Genomic DNA, 6,000 nt, shown 5'->3' with positions numbered 1-6,000 from the left:
GTGAACAAATGTTGAATTTTGTCAAATACTTTTATTCATTAATTGAGAGGATTATAAGATTTGTATCTTTAATTCTATTATTGTGATGTATCACATTTATTGGTTTGCTTATGTTAAACCATCCTTGCATCCATGAAATAAATCCCAGCTTATCATGGTGTATGATCCTTTTAATGTGCCCTTGAATTCAGTTTGTTAGAATATTTCTGAGAATTTTTGCCTCTATATTTATCAGGGATATTGCCTTGTCATTTTCTTTTTTTTTTTTTTTTTAAGTTCTTTTTCTGAATTTAGTACCAGGGTAATGCTGGCCTCAAAAAGTTGAGTTTTGGAGTGTTTTCTCCTTTTAAATTTTTGGAAGAGTTTGAGAAGAATTGGTATTAATACTTTTTTAAAGGTATGATGGAATTCACCAGCTGCAGTTATCCGTTTCTTGACTTTTCTGTTTTTGGAGTTTTTCATTACACTTTCAATCTCCTTGCTTGTTACTGGTCTGTTCAGATTTTCTACTTTTTCATGATTCAGTCTTCATAAGTGGTATGTTTGTAGGTCATCCAACTTGTTGATGTATAAACGTTTGTAGTAGCCTCCCGTAATCCTTTGTATTTCTGTGGTGTCAGATGTAATGTCCCTTCCTTCATTCATTATTTTGTTTGAATCCTCTCTCTTTTTTTTTCTTAATTAGCCTAGATAAAGGTTTGTCAATTTTGTTTGTCTTTTCAAAAAACAACTATTAGTTGCATTGATTTTTTTCTATTTTCTTTCTAGTCTCTATTTTATTTATTTCTGCTCTAATATTTAATTTCCTTTCTTTTGTTAACTTTGGGCTTAGTTTATTTTTATTTTTCTAATTTCTTGAGGTGTAAAGTTAGGTTGTTTATTTTAGATTTTTCTTGTTTCTTAATGTAGACATTTATCAATATAAACTTTCCTCAGAACTTTTTGCTGTATCCCATGCATTTTGGTATGTTGTGTTTTCATTTTAATTTGTCTCAAGATATTTTCTAATTTTCCTTTTGATTTCTTCTTTGACCCATTGGTTATTCAGGCACGTGTAGTTTAATTTTCATGTAGTTGTAAATTATTTAGATATCCTTCAGTTATATGTTTTAATTTTCATACAGTTGTGGTCAGAAAATATATCAGATATGATTTCATTCTTCTTGAATTTTCTAAAGCTTACTTTGTGTTCCAGTATACAACCTCTTCTGGACAATGCTTCATTCGTTTTGAGAAGTGTGTGTATTCTGGTGCTGTTTGGATAGAACTTTCTGTATAAGTCTGCTAGGTACATTTGGTCTATAGCATTGTTCAGATTGGCTGTTTCCTTATTAATTTTCTGTCTGAATGAAATATTCAATATTGAATGTGGAGTATTAAAATCTTTCACTATTATTGTATTGTTGTCTTTTTTCCCAATCATTTCTGTTAATATTTGCTTTGAATATTTAGGTGCTCCCAAGTTAGGTGCATATATTTTTACAACTGTTATATGCTCTTGAATAAATGACCCCTTTATCACTGCATAGTGACCTTGGTCACTATTCTTGTGACCAATTCTGACTGGATCTCTATTTTATTATATCTAAGTATAGCCACTCCTGCTCTTGTTTGGTTACAATTTGCATGGAATATCTTTTTTCTTTCCCTTCATTTTTAACCTATGTGTGTCTGAAAAGCTAAAGTGAATCTCCTATAGGCAAAATATTGTTGGATCTTATCTTTTAATGAATTCAGCCACTGTGTATCTTTTGATTGGAGAATTCAGTCCATTTACATTTAATGTAATTATAGATTGGCAAGGACTTAATATTGTCATTTTATTAATTATTTTCTGACTTTCTGTTTTTTTCTTTTTCTATGATTGTCTTCTTTGGATTTTTTTTTTTTTTTTGTAGTGGTATGCTTTAATTCTCTTCTCTTTTTCCTTTGTATAACTGCAACAGGCTTTTTCTTTGAGATTGTTATGGGGCTTACATGAAGAAACTTGTAGACATAACAGTCTGTTTTAAGCTGATAACAACTTACCTTCAATCACATACAAAAACTCTACACTTTTACTTCTAGTCCACATTTTATGTTATTGATGTCATACTTTACATGTTTTTATATTGTGCATCCATCAACAAATTGTTCTAGGTATGTATAATTTTTTTAACCAGGGTTTGCAGTTTTTTTAAGTTTTGGATGATTGTTTAAAAATGTTGAATAAAACATACATATATATTTTTTAAAATTTAGATTATCTGTAGGGTATAGTACCAGGATGTATTGACTTGCCATCAAAGTGGGAAACTACTCTTTATTGTATTTAAATTTTAGTACTACTACTCTTTATTGTATTTAACTTTTAGTACTTCAAAGACTTCTTTTGTAGCACAGAGAGTATTGTCAGATAGGGAAGTACAAATGCCATTTAAGAACCCTTGCCTCCTTCCATAACTGATATAAATCTAGCAATTTTCTTTGTTTTTTTCTAATGAATTCAACAAGCTTTATTTATTTATTTTTTGGAGAACAGTTTGGCAGTTACATTATTTTTTTAAAAAAAATTTATTAGAGTATAATTGATTTACAATGTTTTGTTAGTTTCAGGTGTACAGAAAAGTGAATCAGTTATACATTACATATATCCACTCTTTTTTTTTAACATTATGTGGTATACAGCAGGTTCTTATTAATTATCTATTTTATATATAGTAGTGTGTATTTGTCAGTCCCAATCTTCCAATTTATCTCCCCCCCCTTATCTCCTGGTAACCATAAATTTGTTTTCTACATCCATGACTCTACTTCTGTTTTGTAAATAAGTTCATTTTTACACTTTTTTTAGATTTCACATATAAGCGATATCATATGCTATTTGTTTTTCTGTGTCTGACTTACAAAACCAGAAATATAGATCAATGTAACAGGATAGCAATCCCAGAGATAAACCCATGCACCTATGGTCACCTAATCTATGACAAAGGAGGCAAGAATATACAATGGAGAAAAGACACTCTCTTCAATAAATGATGCTGGGAAAACTGGACAGCTACATGTAAAAGAATGAAATTAGACACTCCCTAATGCCGTACACAAAAATAAACTCAAAATGGATTAAAGATTTAAATGTAAGGTGGACACTGTAAAACTCTTAGAGGAAAACATAGGCAGAACACTCTTTGACATAAATCACAAGATCTTTTTTGACCCCCTCTTACAGTAATGAAAATAGAAACAATAATAAACAAATGTGATCTAATTAAACTTAAAAACTTTTGCACAGCAAAATAAACCATAAACAACATGAAAAGACAACCCTCAGAATCGGAGAAAATGTTTGCAAATGAAGCAACTGACAAGGGATTAATCTCCAAAATATGTCAATACAGAAAGCTCAATATCAAAAAAAAAAAAAAAATACAAACAACCCAATCCAAAAATGGGCAGAATACCTAAGTAGACATTTCTCCAAAGAAGATATACAGATTGCCAACAAACACATGAAAGGATGCTCAACATCACTAATCATTAGAGAAATACAAATCAATACTACAATGAGGTGTCACTTCACATTTGTCAGAATGGCCATCATCAAAAAATCTACAAATAATAAATGCTGGCAAAGGTGAGGAGAAAAGGGAACCCTCCTAAATTGTTTGGTGGGAATGTAACTTGGTACAGCCACTCAGGAGAATGTATGGAGGTTCCTTAAAAAAACAGAAATAGAAGTACCATATAATCCTGTATAGTTTATTTAAAGTTATTGTTTTTGAACTTTTATACTAAATATAAAAGTGATTTACACAGTATTAGATATTAGGAATGCATATTCTGCACTGTTACTAGTTTCATACTTTTATATGTTTTCATGTTGTTACATAGCATCTTTTCATTCTAACTTGATGAAATCCCTTTAGCATTTCTTTTAAGGCAGGTCTAGGGGGGTGGATTTTCTTAGCTTTTACCTTGAAATATCTAGAAACATCTCTCTCTTTCATTTTTGGAAATATCTCTTTTTCTCATTTCTTGAGGAAAGTTTTGCTGAGTATAATATTCTTGGTTGGCAGTGTTTTTTTTGTTTCTCTCTCTCTCTCTCTCTGTCTCTCTCTCTGTCTCTCTCTCTGTCTCTCTTTTTTCCATCTGAGACTCCCATGGTGTGAATGTCCATTTGCTTGTCCATTTGCCTGATTCACATAGACCTTCATTCTTTTTTTTTTTTTCTTTGATTCTAACTGGCTCATTTCAAATGATCTTTCTTCAGGTTTGCTGATCTTTTCTTTTGTATGATCAAGTTGGTTGTTGAAGCTCTGTATTGAATTGTCTAGTTCTGTCATTGTTTCCTTCAGTTCCAGGATTTCTGGTGTTTTTTGTTTTTTATATAGTTTCTATGTCTTTATTAAACTTCTCATTTTGTTTATGCATTGTTTTTCTAATTTTGTTTAGCTATTTATCTGTGTTCTCTTGCATTTCATTGAACTGCTTTAAGATGATTATTTGGAATTTTCTTTGTCAAGAAATTTGTAGATCTCCATTCCTTTAGGGCAGTCACTGGAACTTAGTTTCCTTTGAAGGTGTCATATTTGCCCAATTCTTCATAATCAATGTAGCTTTGCATTTGTGTTTATGCATTTGAAGGAGTAAACTCTCATTCTAGTCTTAAGATTGGCCTTAGCGGGTAAAGAACTCCTTCTGTCTGCTGCTTAGGCTGTTAGGATTTCATCAAGAATTGCTGTTGTGCTAGGTTGAAGCTAGTGTGAGGCTGATATTGGGTTTGAAGCGGGGTTTATGGTTGGTGAGCTTCTTACCAGGGGCTTGGGAAGGTGTGAATTCTCTCAGGTTCCTGAGTGGATGGGACCATTTCTGAACAGTACCTTGTTCAGTAGGGTGGTGCTGGGATAAGAGTCTGTTTCACTGTCCACTATTGGATACTTAGACAGCAAGCCTGTTAATAGGTGTATGGGAAGTGTGGTTTCTGCCAGGTCTCTGTGAGGGCTGCTGCCTTATCACTGAAAGTGTTTCTGGGTGGGCAGGACTGGCCCTAGACTGACTGAGACAGTCAGACTAGAATTAAGCCCCAGGGAATTTTTGGGTTACACAGCCAAGATTGGCTCTGGAGGTGCAAATGGACATGTCTCCCACTACCTCTCTGGTCAGGCTAGACTTGTCCCTGACCATGATTGGAAAGGTTGAAGTCAAGTATAGGACCATTTCCGAATCTTCTTAGATGCCTCCCACTACTTCCCTGGTCCACAAATATTCTTGTGGACTGTGGCTGGAAGTACCTGGAACCAGTTATAGGGTCCTTTCAGGATCTCCAGTATCACAGACAGGAGTGTGTCCTACTGGATCCTTGTGCTGGCAGGTCTATTGGCTGAATCCAGCTGTGAGGTGTTTGGAGCTGAGTTCATGGTCCTTCAAGATCTATGGGGGTGCAGCTGCATGTAACTCCTGTGTTCCTGTACCAATAGAACTGTTCATAGACTATGGTGTGGAGGAGCTCAGCACAATGTAGATCCTTTCAGAATTTCTATGGGGTGGTAGGTGGGAATGTCTCCCACTGATACCCTGTATATCCTTAGGATTCCTGGCAGATTGTGGCTACAAGGTGCTTGGAGTCAAGTGTGGGGCCCTTTCAAGATCTCCAGGGCCATCAATAGAGTATCTCCCACTGGGACACCAGACCCTCAGTACTGCTGGCAGACTAGCAGACTGGCTGTTTGGAAGTTTGAGCTGCATATAGGGCCTTTAAAGATCTCTGTGGATGCATATGGGAGTTTCTCCTGGTGGGTCCCTGAGCCAGCCTGACTTATCAGATTGTGGCTGGGATAGGCTACAGTCCAGTTAAAGGACACTTTCAGAATCTACAGTCTGACTGAGTTTTATGGTCCAGGGGCTCTTGGACTACAGCCAAGAGGGGTTGGAACTCATCCACAAGCCACTTCAGGGTCCACAGACAGGACAAAGTCCTATATGTCTATTGCCCAATGCACAATTGGGAATGACTCCTCCTAG

The sequence above is a fragment of the Delphinus delphis genome, chromosome 12, assembly GCF_949987515.2.
Source record: "Delphinus delphis chromosome 12, mDelDel1.2, whole genome shotgun sequence".
Classification (NCBI taxonomy): Eukaryota; Metazoa; Chordata; class Mammalia; order Artiodactyla; family Delphinidae; genus Delphinus; species Delphinus delphis.
Note: the sequence above shows the minus strand (reverse complement) of the source record.